This window comes from Panthera tigris, chromosome X (genome assembly GCF_018350195.1).
Source record: "Panthera tigris isolate Pti1 chromosome X, P.tigris_Pti1_mat1.1, whole genome shotgun sequence".
In the NCBI taxonomy this organism is placed as follows: domain Eukaryota; kingdom Metazoa; phylum Chordata; class Mammalia; order Carnivora; family Felidae; genus Panthera; species Panthera tigris.
Window position 1 is genome coordinate 45,453,213 of NC_056677.1, and position 21,803 is coordinate 45,475,015.

The 21,803-nt window shown below is 41.9% G+C and overlaps 1 protein-coding gene across 13 annotated transcripts in view; it reads right to left on the reverse strand.

The window, feature by feature from the left end:
* FAM156A (family with sequence similarity 156 member A) overlaps positions 1-21,803 on the reverse strand; it is a 45,982-nt gene that overhangs the window by 23,868 nt on the left and 311 nt on the right. For 6 of the 13 annotated variants that reach the window (XR_006213364.1, XR_001511317.2, XM_015542103.2 and 3 more), the window contains exon 2: positions 13,137-13,287. The exons of 1 other annotated variant lie outside the window; for it this stretch is intronic. The gene's annotated coding sequence lies outside the window, so the exon portion shown is untranslated. Of the gene's footprint in view, positions 1-904; positions 1,055-13,136; positions 13,288-14,233; positions 14,474-21,803 lie in introns of all 13 variants that reach the window. 6 more of the 13 variants (XR_006213365.1, XM_042973920.1, XM_042973921.1 and 3 more) reach the window with 5 other exon arrangements.

Below are 21,803 nucleotides of genomic sequence, written 5' to 3' on the forward strand. Positions count from 1 at the left end.
CTTCCCCAACACTTGTTATTTTCACTTTTTAAATTATATCCATATTAGAGGGTGGAAAGTTATAATTCATAGTGCTTTCAATTTTTGTTTTCCTAACGACTAATATTTTTGAGCATCTTTTCATGTGCTTATTTGGCATCTGCAGATCTTTTTTAATAGAAATGTCTATTCAAATGCTTAGCCCATTTTTTTAATTGAGAGAGACAGACAGAGAGAGAGAGAGCGAGAGAGCGAGAGAGCGAGAGAGCGAGAGAGAGAGAGCGCACACGCACATGCTCAAACGGGGAGGGGTCGAGAAAGAGAATCCCAAGCAGGCTCCATGCTGTTGGCCCAGAGACTGATTTGGGGCTTACTCTCATGAACCGTGAGATCATGACCTAAGCCAGAATCAAGAGTCGGTCACTTCACTGACTGAGCCCCCAGGTGCCTCCCTTATCCCATTATTAATTGGGTTGTCTTTTTACTCTTAGCTTGCAAGAGTTCTTTTTACATTCTGACTACTGGGCCCTTATCAGATATACAAATACTTTTTCCCATTCTTTTGTTTTTTTCACTTTCTTATGGTGTCCTTTAAAGCAAAAACTTTTTCTCATTTTGATGAAGCCATTTTTACCTAACTTTTCATTTATTATCTGTGCTTTTGATGTCCTAGCTAAGAATCCATCACCTAACCCAATGTCACAAAGATTTACTCCTACACGCTCTTACAGAAGAAGTTTTATAGTGTTAGTTCTTACATATGGACTTGGATCCATTTTGACTTAATTTTTATCTGTGGTACGAGGTTTGGATTCAAATTGATTCTTTTAAATGTTGACTATCCAGTTGTCCCAGCACCATTTACTAAAACGACTGCTCCTTCCCCATTTAATTGTCTTGGCACTGTTGTCAACAATTAACTCACCATAGACAGACGGGTTATTTCCAGACTCTCAATGCCATTCTGTTTATCTCTGGGTGTATCCTTAAATCAGTACCACGTTGTATTCATTACTGGAGTTTTGAAATAATGTTTGAAATGGGAATGCACGAGTCTTCCACTTTTGGCCGTCTTCTGCAAGATTGTTTAAATTAATTCTGGGTCCATGAAATTTCCACATAAATTTCAGGAGCAGTCTCTCAATTTCTAAAAAGCTGCAGTTAGAATATCAATAAGGATTACACTGAATGCTTGGATCAATTTGGGGAATGTTGCCATCTTAACAATATCAAGTCTCCCAATCGATGAACACACAGTCTTTCCATTTTTTAAAATTTGCTTTAATCTCTTTCAACTGTGTTTTGTAATTTTCAGTGTGTAACTCTCACACCTGCTTGGTTAAATTAATTCCTAAATATGTTATTCTTTTTACTCTGTCGTAACTGAAGTTGTTTTCTTACTTACTTATTTGGATTATTCACTGCTAATGTACAGAAATACAATTGACTTTTGTATACTGATCTATCTTGCACCCGGAACCTGAAGTCTATTTTATATTTATTTTTATTTATTTTTAAATGTTTATTTAATTTTTGAGGGAGAGAGAGAGAGAGAGAGAGAGCGCGCGCGAGAGCGAGCACAAGCAGGGGAGTGGCAGAGAGAGAAGGGTACAAAGGATCTGAAGTGGGTTCTGTGCTGACAGCAGGGAGCCCAATGCAGGACTCAAACTCACGAACCAGGAGATCATGACCTGAGCAGAAGTCAGACGCTCAACTGACTGAGCCACCCAGGTTCCCAAGTCTATTTTATATTTAAAGTGATTATAGCAACACAGGACTCAAGCCCAATCAACTAATGGAAAGACTGATTCAAACACCAACACTGACATCCTGTGACAGAAAAGGAAAAGAAGAGACACATTACATACAAGGGAACAAACAGGACAGAATGGGCAGATGACTGATCAGAATCCATGCAAGCCAGAATTTTCTGATTAATGCAAATGTTTCTTGAAAATGAAGGTGAAACAAAAACTTTCAAAGAAATAAAAAAGCTGAGAAAATTCATTGCCAGAAGATCTTCCCTACACAACACGTTAAAGGAAGTTCCTCAGGAAGAAGGCAAATGAAATCCAAAGAAAATCTGGATCTATACAAAGAACTGAATAGTGCTGGATGTGGTAAAGTTGCGGGCGTATATGAATTTTTTCCTTATATTTAATCTCAGTAAAAGAGAACCATCTAAATAATAGTAACAATGTGTTGTGGGGTTTACGACCTTGGTAGAAATAAAATGCAAGAAAGCAATAGCACTAAGGCTGGGAGAAAGGACATGGAGGTACATAGTCCTACGATTCTGACAGTGTACAGGAAGTGGTATAATATCATTTGAAGGCACAGTGTGAAAAGCAACAATATATATTAGAACCCTAGAGCAACCGTTTCGAAAAAATGTTTAAAGATATATAACTAGTAAGCCAATTGTGGAGATAAAATGGAATAACACCAAATGTTCAACTGATCCAAAATTATAGAGGGAATAGGAAAGGAAAATGTGAATAAAATATCCATAGGATAAAATATACAGCCAGATGGAAGACTTAAACGTAAACTGTTAACACACTGATTGTACACTGCCTACACATCAATTAAAAGACCTCATTTGTCACTTTAGGTAAAAATAGAAAGACCCAACTATGTACTGTCAAAAGGAATCTCACTTTAAATATGAATACGTAAATTGAGTTAAAAGTAACTGAAAGGAAAATTTATCGATAATGCTATGGTTTGAAGATGTCTCCTCCAAAATTCCTATGTTAAATCCTAACCCCCATACCTCCTAACCTAGGAGGTGTGGCCTTTGGAAGGTGACGAGGCCCTCGGGCAGAGCCCTCATGAACAGGATTAGGGCCCTTATGAAAGAGGTTCCAGAGATCCTTTGTCCTTCCACTATGTGAGGACACAACCACAAATCTGTGACTTTGAAGAGGGTCCTCACTAGAACCCAACTATGCCGGCACCCTGATCTTGGACTTCCAGCCTCCAAAACTGTGAGATACCAAGTTTGTTTATAAGCCTCCCAGTCTGTGGTATTTTGTTCCTGCATCCCCAACACACTAAGACACATACACCCAGCAAACGTGAATCACAGGAAAAGCTGGAAGGGCTAAATTAATATTACAGAGAATATACTTCAGAATGAGGATTATCACAAGGGGAAAAGACAGATGTTACTTAATAAAAGAGGTCCAGTCATCGAGAAGATCCAAAAATCATGAATGTGCATGCATTAGTAAAAACTGATGCAAGAGCTAAAAACTGATAAAACTAAAAGGAAAAACAGAGAAATCAGTTAGCTGAAGCCTTCAACATTCCCCCATCCACAACTGACAGTACAAGTGGACAACACAATCAGAAACTATATGGAGCAGTGGAGCAACACTATCAACAGCCATGACCTAACGGGTGCTTACAGAAGGACAGCACAAGACACCATCTTCTGAAGTGCACACACAAGGTTCACAAGACAGGCCATATTCTGTGCCATAAAGTAAATCTCAACAACTTCTAAAGGACTGAAATCATACAAACTGGGTTCTCTGACCGCAAAGAATTAAACAGAAATTAATTGCAGCAAGGTATCTGGAAAACCACAGAATATTTTGAAATTAAATGGCATTTCTCAATAATGCAGGGATCAAAGAAGAACCTGCAAGAAGTAGAAAACCAAAACACAGTATGTCAAAATCTGTAAGGTGAATCTACAACAATGCATTGAGGGGAATTTTTATCATTAAATATTTACATTAGAAAAGAAGAACTGTCTGAAATCAACTGTCTAAACTGTCACCTTAAGAAATTAGAAAAGCAAAATCAATTTAAACCTAAGGGAAGCAGAAAAAGTATAATGAAGGTTTGAGCAGAAATCGACCTACTAGAAATCATAAAATCAATACAAAGGAATCAGTGAAACTAAGAGCTGGTTCTGTGACAGGACCAGTAAATCTAATAGGTTTAGCCAGACTGATAATAAGGAATGAGGGCAGAGTGACATGGATTACTAATATCACTACTGCCAGCAGAGACATCAATACAGATCTTTCAGACATGAAGTGGATGAGAAAATATTATTGAAAATATTATCCAAAAAAAAGATGAAATGGGAAAACTCCTTGAAAGGCCCTAGCTCGCAGGCCCCAGTCAAGAAAATAACACCACTAGCCTTATATCTGTCAGAGACTGAATTCACTAAATCAAACAGAAAACAAAAACCCTTCCCTCACATAAAACTCAAGGCTTGAATGGTTTCACTGTTTAAATTCTATCAAACACATATGAAAGAAATAATGCAGGTTTGAACAAAGTCTTCCAGGCAACTGAAGATGAGGTCACACTTCCTAACACATGTTATAGAGCCAGCAATATCCTGATATGAAAGCAAGACAAAAAATTAAGAAAATAAATTACAGACTCTGGGAAAAAAAAAAAAAAAAAAAGAGAAACCTCACTAGAGTCCAGAGCCTAGAAAGGAGAACCATACCACTTCAACATCAATTACAGGAAGAACTGTCAGTTATAGACCCAACAGAAGAATAATCAACATGAAACAATCATGTAGGCCCCAACAGGAAAAGATGTACATTGCATGTCCTGTAAGATATTGACTACGCCTCCAACTCAGCCAATGAGAAACTGTCATTACCCTGAACTCTTGCTTTTCTTCAATGGGCTTTCATTCAAAACAACCCTTCCAACTTCCTCCTTCTTCTCCATAAAATAACGTTCCTCTACTTTGCTTATTGGACTTGCCTAGGATTTTGCCTTAGGTTGCTTGTTCCAAACTGTAATTCACTGCTATTCCTGAACAAACTCATTTTGCTGGTAAAATAACTGGCTGTTCTACTTTTGAGGCTAACAAGAGCAATAGCACTCATGACCACAGATGCAATAATCCAAAATAAAATATCGGCTGTTTGAAACCAGCAACATAGAAAAAAGACAAAATACCATAGTGAAATGGTTCCACAGCTTTGAGAGTGGTTCAATGTTTCAGAATCACTCACACTAACTGACCATAATAACAGACTAAAAATATATAAGCATCTCAATAGATGCATAAAGAGTATTTATTTGATAAATTTACTTGATAAAAACTCCTAGCAAACTAGGAATAAAGAAGGATTTCTAGCTTAGTCTCCTAGGGCTGCTGCAACAAAACTACCACAGACTGGATGACTTCTAAAAACAAGAGAAATCTATCTCTCATATTTCCAGATGCCAGGAAGCCCAAGATCAAGGTGCCAGCAGATTTGGGATGTGAGGCCCTGCTTCCTGCTTCACGGACTGCTGACTTCTTGTCCTCACATGGCGGGAGGGCTGAGGGAGCTCTCAGGGGTGGGTCTCTTTTATAAGGGCACTAATGCCATTCATGTGGGCTTCATCTGAATGACCTGATCACCTCCCAAAGGCCCTACCTCCAATCACCATCATACTGGAGAAAGGTTTCAACATGAATGTTGGGGAGATGGCAAGATTCATTCAGTTTATTGGCAACATCCTTAAACCGATAACTGGCATCTACAAAAATATCTAAAGCTACTGTAATCGTTAATCCTGAAGGTCTGAATGTTTCCCTCCTGAGACAGGGAACAAGGTAAGTATGCATACTTTCACCACTTCTAGTCAATATTTTCCTGGCTGTTCTAGCCAATAAAAAAGTCAAGCAGAAATAAAGAAGTAAAACAGTCATTATTCACTGGCAACACCTGAATCTGTAAGAAAAACCCATAAAACATTACTTGAATTAAGAAGCGAGTTTAGCAACGTGAAGAGACACATAGTCAGTATGTAAAAGTAAATTCTGCTTCCATATACCAGCCATAAACAATTAAAAATGGAAATTTTCAAAAGCAACGCTACATAGTGTAATGCTGAAAAACAGGAGAAAGAATGTGCTGCCATTGTCCCCACTCCCCAGCTACAGAGTTGTGGCTCAGAGGTTTTGAAGCAGATAGCTCCTCTCAGAGGAACAAAGTTCATTTGCAAAGGGGTGTTGAGGAGAAGGTCAAGCAAGTCTAAGGGCACTTGCAAAACAGTGGAGGTTGTGGTACAAGGCAAACGGTAGGAGACTGGTAGAAGTCTTGGACATAGAGGATCAACTGTAGGCTGGCCGGATTACCTGAGACAATCAGGGAGAAGAGACAGCTGCAAGGAGCCTGCCTAGGGTCAGAAAAACTCTGAAACAGTAACTTCAGCAGCTAGCCCTTCAAAGGAGCACGGATTTCACTGGTTTATATTATGAAGCAATATATCCAGGGTATCGCTGAAAACGGTTGAACAAGTAGCCCACAGTCAGTGAACCGGAACAGCTGGGTGTGGTCAGGCAAAGAGACAATCAGAGAGAACCTGACGCAACCAGTCATCCCAAGGGGACAGTAGGCATCCCCAAGTCGTCTCTCCCTGAGGACTAAAATCTGAAGCCTAACACAAGGGTGGGGGTGGGGGAGAGTAAGGAGAGAAAACAGACTCCACTAAAATAAACCAGCTAGACACTAAACAACTAGACAAGGAAATAGAAGTAACAAACCCAGGAAGGGGTGGGATGGATCAGTACCCAGTACTGCTCCAATATTTTAGATAGCTAGACACGAAAAAAATTATGATAATTCAAAAAACAGGAAAGCATGAATAAGCAACAGAAACTGCCGGTGCTTGCAACCAGATGTCAGATTTGATAAAGAATTCAAAGTAGCTGCTATAATCAGGTCCAAAGAACAAAGAAAACCACAATCAAAAAAGTAAAGGAAGGTATGATGAAAATGTCACATCAAAGACAGAATAACAATAAAGTGAGAAAAATTATTTAAAAAAGAACCAAATACAAGTTCTGCAGTTGAAAAGTGCAGTAACTAAAGTGAAAAATTCACTCGAGGAGATCGACACTAGTTGAACTACCAGAGAAAGATTTAGCAATCTTGAAGACAGATGGACAGCGATTATACAGTCTGAAGAAAGTGAGGAAAACAAATGAGGGCAATAAACTGAGCTGCACAAACATATGGAACACTCTTAACACCAACACGGATGCAGGAGAGTACCAGAACAGAGACAGAAAGGAGCAGAAAAAAATATTCAAAGAAACAGTGCCTGAAAGCAACTCAATGAACTCCAAGTAGGATAAATGAGAGATTCATAGACACATCACAGTAAACATGCCGAAAGCCAAAGGCAAGGAGAAAATCCTGAAAACAACAAGAGAAAATGACCAGTCACTTATGAGGGAAATACAATTAATAGCAGTTTACTCAGAAGAAAATATGGAGGCCAGAAGGAACTGGGTAATTAAAAAATTAAAAAATGCTCAACAACCAAGAATCTCATATCCAGTAAGCTATTTTTAAAAATGAAAGTAATGTTACTGAATTGGTTCCTTAGGTATAAGAATTTCTTTTTGTCAGAATCTTCAGGGTTTTACACAGATAAGATCATGTCATCTGGACGTGGAGGACTTGATGGCTACTAAAATAAACCAGACACAGAAAGACAAATACTGGGCCATCTCCCTTCTACATGCAATCTAAAATACTCAGACTCCTAGAAGCTGAGGGTAGAACAATGGCTGCCAGGGGTAAGGGGAGGGGTAAATGGTGAGGTGATGGTCAAAGGTACAAAGTTACAACTATGAAAGAGAAGTATGTTCTGGAGACCTACAGAGCGTAGTGCCTTTACCTAACAATACTGCGTTATATACTTAAAATTGCTAAGAGATTATCTTATGTTAAAAGTGCTCTTACCGCTAATGACAATCACATAATAACAACCACACCAACAAGAAGAAAGGGTTGTACATGTGAATACCTTTACCTATAGCTTTACCTATCAATCAGACCTCAATAAAACACACCTCTTTGGTACCACTAGTCATGGTAGTAATTTTTACATTGACTTATATGATTGTTAGATTAACTATTCTCGAATGATTTGGCTTAAACTCACTCCACGAAGGCAGTGATGTGTCTTTGTTTACTGTATCGCCCAGGCACCCAACACAGTGTCTACAGTGTCTAGGTAAGAGCTGAAACTTATTTAGTGAATCATACTTAAATGAATAGAGTCTCTCACCCTATATTTGCCACACACACACACACACACACACACACACACACACACACGGTTACCATCATACTTATGCAACTCAGGGAGCAGTGCCTGGGCAGCCACCCCCAGCTGGATCAGGAGATGGAGGAGCACCAGTGGTGTTGCCAGATGGCGGCTTCGAGCTTCTGTAAGGTGAGGCAGTGTTACTCTCAGCAAGGCTAAGAAACTTGATGAATGTGTCTATGGTAAAGGCTGAGACCTTCGTGCCTTCACACACTCAGTGTCCCCTCGTTACTGTTCATGGCGGGTCATCAGAATGCTCATCACTAAGTGCAGCGATTCCCTCCCGGACCTCGGACCAGGGTAACCTCTCCCCACAATACTAGAGCACTCTATTTTCATAGCAGAAAAGCAAGGCCACAAAACGGGATTTTCGCTGTTTGTCCCCTCTTAATGTGTTTTCTCACCTTGTACTCACTTCCATGCTTCTTCTTTGAGTCACCCACCCAACCCTGCTACTTCCCAACCAATGACTACAACACCTGTGCCTGCATCTCACTTGCTATGTAGGGCTCTACTGGAGGTGGCTGGATCTAACTATTGTACTATGCATTTGCTTTCTGTTTTCTCTTATGAATCCGCAGGCCTCCAGACTTCAAGTAACGTGCTCCAGGTGGCCCACAAACGGAGAATGCTTCAGGTGAGGCTGCCACTCTCACCCACAGCGTGACCAAAGCAGTGCTACCTTATAAGAACCACACACTGCACCCCGGGGGCCAAAAGAGAGCAAAAGTCTAAGAAATTTTAATAGAGATGCTTATCTCAATAGCACAACTGTCTCTTCTTAGGGACAAGCAAGTTGCTGTCTGATTTGGTTTGGTTTTGGCCTGCATCGTCTGTGGCATTTTCATAGCCCTTGCAGACTTAGCTAACCTTCCATCCAAACCTCTCTGCTTCCCTCACTGCTCCGCTCTACTGTCCCACATAGCTCTCCTCCGCTTTAAATGCACTGATCGGGTTTTCAGCTGGCAAGGATATCAAAGCAATTCATTATCTTGAAATGTCAAGATACCAAAGAGATCGAGTCTTTAGAAAAACGACTTTAAAATCTATAGGATTTTATCTGTTGTTTTGTTTCCAAACATTATATATACCATAAACTACTGTCCATAATGATCATGATGAGGATACCAACGCTGAAATCTGCCGCAGCAAACGCGTCTATAGACCTTGATATGAACCAGATCCCGACTTAGTGATGTGCCTGTATTGACTCGTCACCTCACAGTCTCTCGTGCACCTGAGACATCATGTTCTATCCAAGCACTGATCCAGTGTAATCAGGATAAGCTGTCTTACATGTTCACCTGTCTTTTGAACCAAAGGACACTGGACACTGAGGTGCACTGCAGTTTATGGCCAAATTCCATGTCTCTGTTATGTTTTTCTCTGACCTGGATTTAACCCTGACCTTGCCCTTGCTGAGTAGGTGGCTCTGGGTAAGTTACTTCACCCCTTAACCTCTACGGGTCTCAGTTTCCTCATCTGGATGGAACAAGGGACGATACCCTTAAAAACACTTACCTCACAGTGCTGCAGTGGATACTCCATGAATTTTAAAATCATTGCTGTAGGGAAAGAGCTAAAAACAAATCCAGGCCTGTAGTAAGCCTCCTGAAGTGTGAGCTTGTATTCCTGTCTCTTTCCTTCTGCTTGTATCCATTATCCTTCCCTCCTGTTTGCTACTCCTTCTCTCTGCCTGCCCCCTGCACACTTTCACCTCATCCTCCACTCCCATTCTCTCCTCACTGCACCTTTCCTAAGACTCTCCAAACACACTGTTTACCACCTCCTCATGACTCAGTTCAGAAAATACTAATACACCAGCCTTTTGTTAAATGAATAATGAATATGAGTGGAAGAAAAACAAATGTTACTGATGAAAACTGGACTGTTAACAGTTTCGTATCTTTACCAGATTCACATCTTCCCAACAGACTGAACTCCCAATAGGAGTTCAATACAACTAACGGCTGTAGAAGCCACCACATGATGAGGCCCTTGGCCTTTACATTTCACTCTTTGAAATGTTTACACAAATTTATACACTCGTGTTCTATCATCATCCAGTGACCACTTCATTTTCCAAACACTGTACAAAATGTGCAAACAGGTCATTCGTTCTAATTTCCTAGAGAAGTTTCCATTCAAGTTTTCCATAGGAACCCACGATGATGCAACCAAGCATTGCATTTAGGCTTCCCAATGGCCCATAAGGAGAGCTGAATACTCGTTATGCTAATAAAAGCACGCCCTCCACCGTGCCCCACAGACTCAATTCCTGAGTCCCCAAGGAGCCGAAGTGATAGTGCTAAGTCCTTCCAGTGAGTCAAAGGTAGTCTTGACACCATCTTTCCAGAACATGCTTCCCGGAAATGTGGGAACAACAACAGTAACAACAACGGCTAGAATTGATCGGCAATTTGCCACATGCCGGGCACTGTCCTGATGACTTTTCTTGTCTTAACACAGTCAGTACTCTAAACTGCCCCCAAGAAGTAGCTACACTTACTACTAACTAGTGTTTCCACGTTGCTAATGGAAACGAGGCACACAGATGTTAAGTAACTTGCTCAGTGGCATCGGGCCGTAAGTGGTGCAGGCACAGGTTGCAGAAAATTCACTGTACTGTGCACTTGTTCAGTCAATATTAGGATCCAAGGGCCACTGCAAAATATTTAGAGTTACACCTAACATATAACACAAACTGATTTTATAGCACGGAACTGCATGGTATACAGAAATTTGATTTCAACAGCAATCACTTAGATGGAAGCTTGACAGGGACTGGATTCAGGATACTCTGTGGAAACAATAACTCTCCGAGCCTTGTTAGTACAGCAGACAGCACATCAGTCTCCTAGCTGAAGTTCTTGGGTTTGTGCATCAGAGAAGGCACCAAACTGTTGTCACTTCTGCACCCTCACAACAATGGAGAGAGAAGCCAGGCAGCAGAAAAACGGGACCACTGCCCTGCTCCAGTAGTTCCCAGACAAGGAGTCCTCCTAAGTCAGAACCCAAGAACTTTTTAAAAATGCACATGCTATGATCCACACCCAGTGAATCTCATTTAGCGTGGTCACAATGTTAAGAATCTGTGATTTTTAAAAAAATGTTTATTTATCGAGAGAGAGAGAGAGAGAGAGAGAGAGAGCGCGCGCGCAAGAGAGCGAACATGCACGTGAGTCGGGTAGCAGCAGAGACAGAGGAAGAGAGAGAATCCCAAGTAGGCTCTGCACTGTTAGCAAGGAGCCCAATGCGGAGCTCATTCTCACGAACTGTGAGATCATGTCCTGAGCCGAAATCAAGAGTCGGATACTTAACCAACTGAGCTACCCACGTGCCCTAGAATCTGTGATTTTTAACTCTGCCTAGGAGACTCTCAAGAACTTTATTAAATCCCTGTGGTAGCAAGCCTGACTTCAATGTACTGACTCTTTCCAGACAAACACACACATGAGAGACCAATCTGAAAGCACACAGAAAGCAGAACATAATGAGCACAGCCTGAGACTCAAACCAAGGGCAGGGCAGATTTTCTGAGAGGACATCACGACCCCACTGGACTTTCTCCATGAAAGCTTCGGTCTATCTCAAATCCATTCTCTTCATGGCCAGTGGGTAGGGTTGGTGACAGAAGATGACATTAAGTTCTCATGATGGCATGGGCTTTTTTTGAGGACCACGTAAACCATATGATGTGAGGTTATGCAGTCTATTCTCCCCATGTCCTCTCAGCCTTTGGTTCACTCTTACACCCACACTCCACTCCACGTCAGCCTGGAGCAACCAGAACTTGGGCGCATGTCTTCCCTTCACCTATCAAAAACCTGCCTTTGACCTTAGGAGATCATCTCCCTCTTGTCCTTTCAGCTGTCCTGTGATATCATCTGCTGTCCCGAACAGGACAGAAGCTTAAAGCCCTTGCCCAGGCCCTTACTATGGTGTCCATACCTAGAAAGGCTTGTCATCAATGAGGAGGAGAACCCCAGTCCCAGGAGCTAAGAGCCAAGACGAGCACAAAACCATCCGGGCGTGGACATTCCACAGCAGTGGTGACCTCTGAAATGAAGCTTTACCTCACATCTCAGCTGTCCCTGAAACACGTTCTTATCACAGAAAGCAGGCAGAGGATGAGGGTGCCCGGAATCCTTCCTAGGGAGTACTTCCTGGGAGTACCATGCTGCCATGGTATTTCCTCTCACCAAATCCAGGCAAGGACCAGCATATTATGTGGGTTATAACCACAATGGCACATTTTGAAAATTTCAGAGGGAGACTGTGATTGTTGAAATGATTAAAGGGAAGTATCAGTATTTAAAAAGGGAAAGTTTCAGGGAGGCAAATCTTTTTGACAGAGACTTACATAAGGTGGATTTTCCATAAATGTTAACTTCCATGTAAATTGAGGGATACTTGCATGTTGTTTTACCTGGGAAGGTACCAATAATCCTTGACTGTTTTGGAAAATACATCAATGAAAGCAATTCTGTTCGTGGCTTTGCGTCTCATACAACATGCCAGTATCACCTGATATCTGTGGCTGTGCGTGCAGGAAATAGAATGAGGGGAACCCAAGTGTACTGACCGGATGGGTCTTCTCCAGGTTATGCTGTGAAAGGACCGGAGGAATTAAGTGGGAGATGTTCACAATGTGATCTGCCAGCGGTCACTGAACATTGCCACTTTGTTTCCATATCTGTCTCCCTCGTGTCTGCCTCGTGGAAGGCTGGAAACACACCTCTTGGTGTCTTCAGGCCAGAGGACCTGACACTCGGCAGAAGGCCAGTCCACACTTGTGGAATTGAAGTCAAATGGGAATGAATGGACCTAGTGTCATGATGATGAACCACACAGATGCCGGTCTGCAGAGGGCAGGAGGGACGTGCCACAGGTCTCAGTCTTAGGACCAATGCGGTAGGGTAAGACCAGCCTGCAGGACTGATCTCCATCACATCCCTCAGGGGTCCTAGATTTAACCAGTTAAAACAATTTGCACTAACCACAAAGGTCTAATGTAGAAAAACAGGTAACTTACTGATTAGTTTTTTTGTACAAACCTTTTTAGCTGGCCTGATGCACAAATTCAGGCACAGCACACACCGGTCGAGAAGCAGAACCTGACCTGAAAGTCTTCCAGGCTGAGGCAGTGTCGGGCTGGTCAGGGCACACACACAGGAAGGGTAATCCTAGCGGGCACACGTGATTCTCCTGAAACAGAGTTTACAATCGTTAGGGAGCCCAGAGCTGGACATACACCGAATCCGGCAACACGGCTCACCGGGGCCTCAATGTGGCCTCCCGCCACGGGCCTTCCCCTCTAGGACTCCCTGTCCACTTGGAATATTCATTTGAGCCCTTGGTTTTAGAGGGGTGCCTGGAGGCAGTTATTTCCCAAAGTTGTGTCTGTCCACGACACCAGTTCATCCTCTCTCTGAGGGTGGAGGTCACGTGGAGGTGCCATGCGTGCAACGCCCAGGAGCTGGGGCCACCCCTGCTGTCCCACAGTCAGAGCTCTGGCAGGTATGGCTCGAGGCTCAGGAGTCAATTTGCATTCGCAGTGCTCACAAAGGCTTGCAAAGGCTGCACTGAGAGTGTTTCCTTAACAAAAAATAGAAAATTTCCAAGAATAGTCTGGACAGACACAGGCCATTAATGTCCTCGCCTCTTCCCTCTGCTTCTCCCCAGGTGCCAGGTTTGTTTTCTCCACTGTTACAAAATCAGTGCATACAATTCTGAAACTGAACCTTTCCCTGACTTTATTTATCTCCTGCTCTCCTCCAAACCTTTTGTAAGGAGGGCCTGTTAGCAAAAGGGACCAAAATATTCTCATAGAAAACTCTATTACATAATGAGAAAGACTCATGATCATTAGGAATTGTTCAGGATGAAATTCTGAATTTTCAAAATTTTCAAAATGGGTTTACATCACCTCCTGTCCCTTTTGTCTCTCTCCTTTATCCAGCAACCAGGCTAGAACAGGTCATACCCTTGCTGGGGGCAGCTGCTTTGAACAGTGGCCCTGCCTAACATCTTACATCAGTTTTCTCAGACATCCAGGCACCAACAGCCACAACGTACAAAGCCACTTTTAAATCCTCCCTTTTCGCTCTCACTGCAAGTTTACTGAAACTCCTAGCAGTAAGTGGACACTTACCGGGTGACCATATAGGGGACATCCTGGTTGGAATGCCGGGAGGCGCAGCCACAGCAGCAGTAAGCCAGCTGAAGAAAAGGCTGGAATGCCTTCCCCTCCGTCTTTGCCTCTAGTTTATGTAAAGCTTTTTCTAGCCCAGGCAACAAATTAAATTTGTCTTCTCCCACGTGCAGGAGACAGCAAGTTAAACTTTCAACATTTTTGTTCACCTTTGGGAAGGTCTGGATCCTTTTCCCTGGCCTCCAGAGAATAAAGACCCAAGTCATAAGTTGGCTACACTTGTTCACCTCATGTCATCCAGCATGGCTAAAGCAGCCAAGGCATGCAGTGAGCCAACGCTCTTGGACTTGGACCTTTTATTTTTGCATTCCGTGTGTAACATTTACCTTTCAGAACAGCTCAGCTGCTCTTTCATATCGTGGGCACATCCATAGTCACTGAGGCACAAGCAGCTTATCATCTCTACCGTGCCATCCTTTCTTTACGCAAAGTCTTCCACCATATTTTAGTGAGTCAGGGTTTTCCTGCTAGTGAGTCCCATGGCTGCCACCATGGTTTCGGAGGTCCCAAGACCACCCTTGCTTTTGCTGCATCCCCAGGAGGACGTGAAGGTCATCCTCAGGGCTAAGATTTATTACAGCAAAAGGATAGAAAGCAAAATTGCCCAGGGGAAATGGTGCCCTGGGTAACATCTGGAGGAAACCAGTGCAAGCTTCCAAGAGTCCTTTCCCAGGAGAGTCACACAATTTGTCCCTTCAGCAACAAATCATGATAACTCATGTGAAATGCTGTCTACCAAGGGCACCTCGTGAGTAACACAGCGTCAGAGGTTTGGGATGGAGGCTGGTCACGTAGGTACTGTCTGCCCAGCACAGACCAAGATTTCAGATTCCCAGAAGGAAAGGTATTTTCATAGATGTCTATGTGTTGAGATGTTTCATAGATGTTTAACATGAAACATATTGTTTGGACAGTTTAGGAAGAATAAAGCACCCTGCTCAGGTAGGGAATGGTGGGAAACCTTCTGAAATTCAAGTTCCTGGATGCAAGATAAGGGCCAACATGCTGATGTCTGTAAGCACAGCAGTTTCAGGCCTACTACGTTAACTCTTCTCTGCACAACACCCAATAACAAAGCTTCGAAATATATAACCAAGTCAGACAGAACTGAAGGATAAATGAACAAATCTACAAGTAACAGTTATAGAGGTCAACACTCTCTCAGTCATATGCAGAAGGAATAGAAGGAAAATTAGCAATATGCGGATGAACTGAACAACACCGTGAACTACCTGGATGTAACTGACAAGTATAGAACCCTTCACATATGGAAGTTTCACCAAGGTGGACTGCATCCTGGGTCACGAAACACATATCAGAAGTTATAAAATAGTTGAAATCATACAGAGAATGTTGCCTGAGCAAAAGAAAAAAAAAAAACCCAATATGTAAGAAAATGTGAAGAGGAAAATCTCCAAACACAAGGAAATTACACGATACAGGTCTAAATAATCCCATGGTGCAAATGGCAAGGCTCAAGGGAAATTAGAAAATATTTTGGATACTAACCGTTTATCAGATGAACTGAATGCAAATGAAAATACAACATATCCAAATTTGCAGGATGCAGCTACAGCAGTACTTAGTGTTAAATGTACCGCATCAAATGTTTGTATTAGAAAGAAGAAAGGACCCACGTTAATAATGAAAGCTTCCACCTTAAGAAACTAGAAACAGGAAATAAAAATAAACTTAAAGCAAGCAAATAAGAAAAACAGGGTTTAGAGCAAATATCAGGAAAAGAATAGAGATAGTCAATGAAACCAAAAGCTGGTTCTTCGAAAAGGTCAATAAAATTCATAAATTTCTATCCAGACTGACACAAAAAGAAAGATAAGTAAAATAAAGACACAACTTACCAATATCCAGAATGAAATAGGTTACAGAATCCAGAGAATTTGAATGGATTCTAACAAATAATCTATGCACTTACATTTGGTAATTGAGATGGAACAGAACAATTGCTTGAAAGACACAAACTATTAAGGCTCAACCCAAACAAAACAAAACCCAACAAAACCAACAAAAACAAAAAACCACCACCCAGGTAATCTGAAAAACATACATATATTTCTAAAATATCATTGTTAAAAACTTTCAGGAAAGAAATCTCCAGGCCCAGACGGTTTCTCTGGAAAACTGTACCACACACTTAAGAACAAGTAACAGTGTGCTATCAACAACAGCCAAATTATGGGAAAAGCCCATATGTCCATTGACTGATGAATGGATAAAGAAGAAGTGGTACATATATATACAATGGAATACTACTCGGGGATTAAAAAGAATGAAATCTTGCCATTTGCAACACTGTGGATGGAAGTAGATCGTATTATGCTAAGCAAAATAAGTCAGTCAGAGAAAGACAAATACCATACGATTTCACCCATATGTCAAATTTAAAAAACATAACAGATGAACACAGAGGAAGGGAAGCAAAGATAAGATAAAAACAGAGAGGGAGGCAAACCATAAGAGATTCTTAAATACAGAGAACAAACGGAAGATTGCTGGAGAGGTGTTGTGTGTGTTGGTGGGGGGGGGGAGTGAGCTTAAATGCATCATGGGCATTAAGGAGGTCACTTGTTGGGATGAGCACTGGGTGTTATATGTAAGTGATGAATCACTAAATTCTACTCCTGAAACCATTACTACACTATACGCTAACTTGAATCTAAATTTTAAAAAATTCTACAAAAGTAGTAGAAATATAATAAGAAATAACAGCAATTCTACAACCTCTTCAAAGAAATAGAAGAGAGGGACCACTTCTTGAATCATTTCATCAGACTGGCATTACCCTGATAACAAAATCAGACAAAGACACCACTAGCAAATCATTCAATAATATATAAAAAGAATAATACAACATGAGCAAGTTGGGTTTATCCTGGAAATACAAAGCTGGTGTAGAATTCAAAAATCAGTTAAGAAATTATATTAGTGTATCAAAAAAAAAAAAAAGACCCACATGATCATATCAATTGATGCAGAGAAAGCATCTGACCAAATTCAACAGCCATTCATGATAAAAACATTCAGCAAACTATAACCAGAAGGGAACTTTCCTAACCTGGATATAGTGTGGCCACGCACTGAAGAAGTTCTCAGACACTAGACCGAGCGGGTGTGCAGGGCTGCCTCTGTGAGAGAGCAGCAGACTGCATATAGCCCTTATTTCATATTTCATTAGATAGAGGATCAAAGAATATCAAAGCATGGATAGAGAGCACAATGGACCTTTAGACATTAACCAGACATACATTTGGTGGCTACGTGAAGGCATGCAGGGAGTACGTGAAGTTTTAAGGAGTGTCAGGGAATTACAGCAGGTTTTGTATCTTAACTGTCCTCTGGGGGATCGTGGGGCTCTGTAGCTCATAATGCTACCACGTTCGACAGCCTTGAGACCAGAACATTGCTGACGTTTCAGCTATTGCCCCGTTCACCCTCCAGGACTTACAATACTTTCTCTAGAAACAACTCCACAATACAGAGCATCTTACAAAGATACCTACACCCTCTATCCTGCTTAATGAGGAAAGACTACATGCTTTCTCCCTAAGACCAGGAATGAGGCTACGATATCCACTCTCCCCTCTGTTTACTCAGTATTTTGCTAGAAGTCCTAGTCACTCCAGTAAGGAAAGAAAAAAGAAAGGTCAGGAAGGAGGAAATAAACTTCCAATTCACAATGACATGATTATGTATGTAGAAAATCCCATGAAATTACAGAAAAAAACCTCCTAGAACCAATACGTGAATTCAATGCTGTCACAGCATAGAAGCTGAACACAAAAAAAATCAAGCAACTTTCTGCATGCTAGCAATGAACAATTACATAACAAGACAAAATACAGAAACCACCTGCAGGTACCATTTACAATCGCTTCCCCCGTTCCAGTCTATCGAAACATACACAGGATGTATATGCTCAAAACCACAAAAAGCTGAGGAAAGAAATATAAGACCTAAATGAATGGAGACACATACTGTGTTCTTGGGTTGATCAAATCAAAATAATGTAGGCGTCAATAGGCCTCAAAGGAATGCAACATTTTAATACAATTCCAATAAAAAATCCCAGTAGGACTTTTTGGACATATAGACTGATTATGAAGTTTATGTGGAAAGGTAAAGGAACTAGAATAGTCAAATAATTTTGAAAATGAAAAACAAAATTGGAGGAGTAACTCCAATTTTATGATTTACTGTGTAGCAACAGCCAAGATATGGAAACAATGTAAGTGTCCATGGAGGGATGAACGGATCAAGAAAATGTGCTATAAATACACATTTTTTATATATGCTATAAATACACAATATTAATTGGCCATAAAAAGAAAATCCTGACTTTTGCAACTAAATGGATGGACCCTGAATGCTTTACACTGAAAGAAGACAAAGAAAGACAAATACTGTATGTTCTCACATATGTGGAAATTTAAAAAGCCAAACTCATAGAAATAGAGATTAGAATGGTGTTTGCCAGCGGTTGGGGAAAATGGTGGTGTTGGGTACAAATTTCCGGCCATAAGAAGAGTAAGTTATGGGGATCATACACACACACACACACATTTATATATATATAAACACACACATATATATATGTATATATATATAAATATCATCACCGTGTATATCTTAAGCTTACTTATGTTATATATCAATAGTATCTCATTAAAACTGAAAAAATAAAATCATCCCCAGAATGTCCAGTGGGAGCCCCTTCAGGCTATTTTCTGTGTCCTTCTGACATCACCAAATCAGTCTTTGAACTGTCCCTTATTGTTGGTACCACAAGTTTCCTTGAACTGTCCCTTATGATTGGTACCACAAGTTGAGCCAGGCTCATTTGTCCTTTCGCTCTCCCAGCCTGGGAACCCATCACTGAATGCAGAATAATATTTAGAAGCCAGGACGGTCGGGGCTAGGTGTACTTATTACTATTGGGATGTTGCTGTTTCCAGAAAGTTTGGAATACATGTATGTACACATTCAAACACACACACATACATATGTACATCTGTATCTATCAACATATGCACATACGCACGCATACATATCATAAAGCATGAGTTCACATGGAGACCTCCAATCCCAATAGAACACCTCAGAATTTGTTTTCTTCCTTTCTGTATTTGAAATTTCCTCTTCCAAAAGTGAGAGTCAAGTCTTCCACATTTAGTGAGTTGACGAATCCTAAAGTATATAAGGCACCCCAGTTGTACACAGAGGCCCACCCTCACATGCTCTGCTGAACCAATCCCTGACCTTGACCTCCACACTCCACTGAAGTTTGAACCCTTGAGCCAGTTAGCCTTCTCCCCATCCAACCCCCAGGGACATCCTCCTTACTACCTTGGGCTCTGTCCCCAGTGCAGTCTGCCCCTATGTATGGATGCCCTTCTCACTGTGCCTGGGCTCTGACTCCAAGTGTGGGATGCCCCTACATGCACACACTTGCCTTGCTCTGTAGCACCTAATGGCTTTAGAGCTGAACTGCTCAGGCACAGGAGGGAAGGGAAGGGAAAGAAAAGGGAGGGGGAGAGGTGAATATATCTCAATACAATCAATTAACTAAAGTGAATTGGGGCAAATCCAGGCAATATCATGAAGCCAGTGTGTTGGGGTTTTTTTTTTTTTTCCTCATTGCTCTCCAGCTTCCCCTTCCTGCCTCTCTTCTCTGCCCCATTTCTTTCTCAGTCCGGACCTCCATCAAGTGTAGAAATGTAACGAGGGGCATGATTCCCATATTATCGCTTATATCTGCTGGCTGGCTGACATCCAAACTGGATGGTGTGGGCCCTGCAGCTCTGACACTCAAGCCTCTCATGTCTCAAGTCTTTCATGATGGAGCACAAGGTTTCACCCCTCTTAGCAATTTCAGGTGTAAACAGGAGATCAGATTCTGGGCACTTCTTGGAGTGCCCTTCTTCCGGTCCTTTATAAAATGGGGATGAAGACCACCTCCCTCACAGGTTGTGGGAAAAATAGAGACAGCAACACCAGACACCTTTCACTGCACTCTATGTGTCAAACCAGTTTTGAGGGCTTTTGCCAGCATTACAGGACTCCTTGATATCAGGAACATACTCAGTGGATTTCCCCTCAGTACTGTTGCACCTGCTGTACCTTCTGCCTGTAATGTTCTAACAACTGCAGGTAGTTCCACGGCCTGTTCCTTCACTTCCTCAGGAATCTGCTCAGTCATTACCTTCTGAGGGAGTCATTCCCTCATCACCCTGCATAAATACCAACATGATCCCCACATACTCCTTCCTCCAACCCACCTTCTCTTTCTATGTAGCACTTGACATCCTCTGACAGTCAATACATTTACTGGCTAACTCTAGGGAATAAGACACTTTGTCAGTTTTATCCTGTGTTGTACTTCCGACTTCCAAGGAAAGTACTCAGGCACACAGCCGGTGATCAGAAAATTCTTGTGGAAGGATGGCTGGGAGTCAGGACCTTTACACACACTTCTAAGTTGCACAGGTACCCTCCAAGACACGCACTGCCCCCATTTTATTGATGCTGACACATATTTAATCCTCAGGAAACAAGTGACTTTCCCGATGACACACAACCAGGATTTGGGGGTCCGGGCTTTGGAATCATATCTGCCAGCTTCCAAACCCCTCAGTTCCTGGAAAGAGACCTCACAACCACAAAGATAAAAGATTTTACTTCTCAGACACAGACGCCAAACAGCTCAGATACCCAGGGACACCAAAAACAGATCCCTGAACACACCCTAAAAAAGATTCAAAAAATCTCTGCACAAAGAGCTTGCAACTTGAGTCACAGAATACAAAAAAACAACAGAGATCATACACACTGAAACGACTCCTGCCCCCCCCCCGCCCCCGCAACAGATCAACGTGTTCACTCCAGGAAACAAATTAAATCTGCTCAGAGACCTCACATCCTAGAGAAGACTCCCAAACCCTGCAGACACCTCCCAAGCTATTACAAGGACCTCAAAATAAAAAGGGAAAGACAGAAGCTCAAATAACTCAGAAACATCACATAACCTTTATCTTTAAAGTCCCCAGACATTTCAGAGAACCCACACCTTGGACTCGCAAACAGCACAGATCCTTTACACCTTAAGATAATGCCCCCCACCCCACGCAGCTCAGAGATATCACAACTTGAAACAGAATCACAAACAGCTCAGAGACCTCATACCCTGGGGTGCAGACGCCCACACAGATCTCAACCCCACGGACATAAATGCGCAAAAAGCTCAGAAAATGCACCCCCAGATATACAGACACGCATGGCCTAAAGTCCTTATCCCGTGGCGTACAAAATCCACTCAGATAAAATATCCCATTCACTCACAATCTCCTAAAAGGCTCAGAGAGATCAAATACACTCAAACTGTGCCTGTGATGTCCTCTCTAGCCATACACATCCCCAAACTGCTTGACACACTCTACTTCCCAGGCAGGGACGCCAAACAAGCGCACAGACCTCGCCCTGGACTTAATTGATTGCA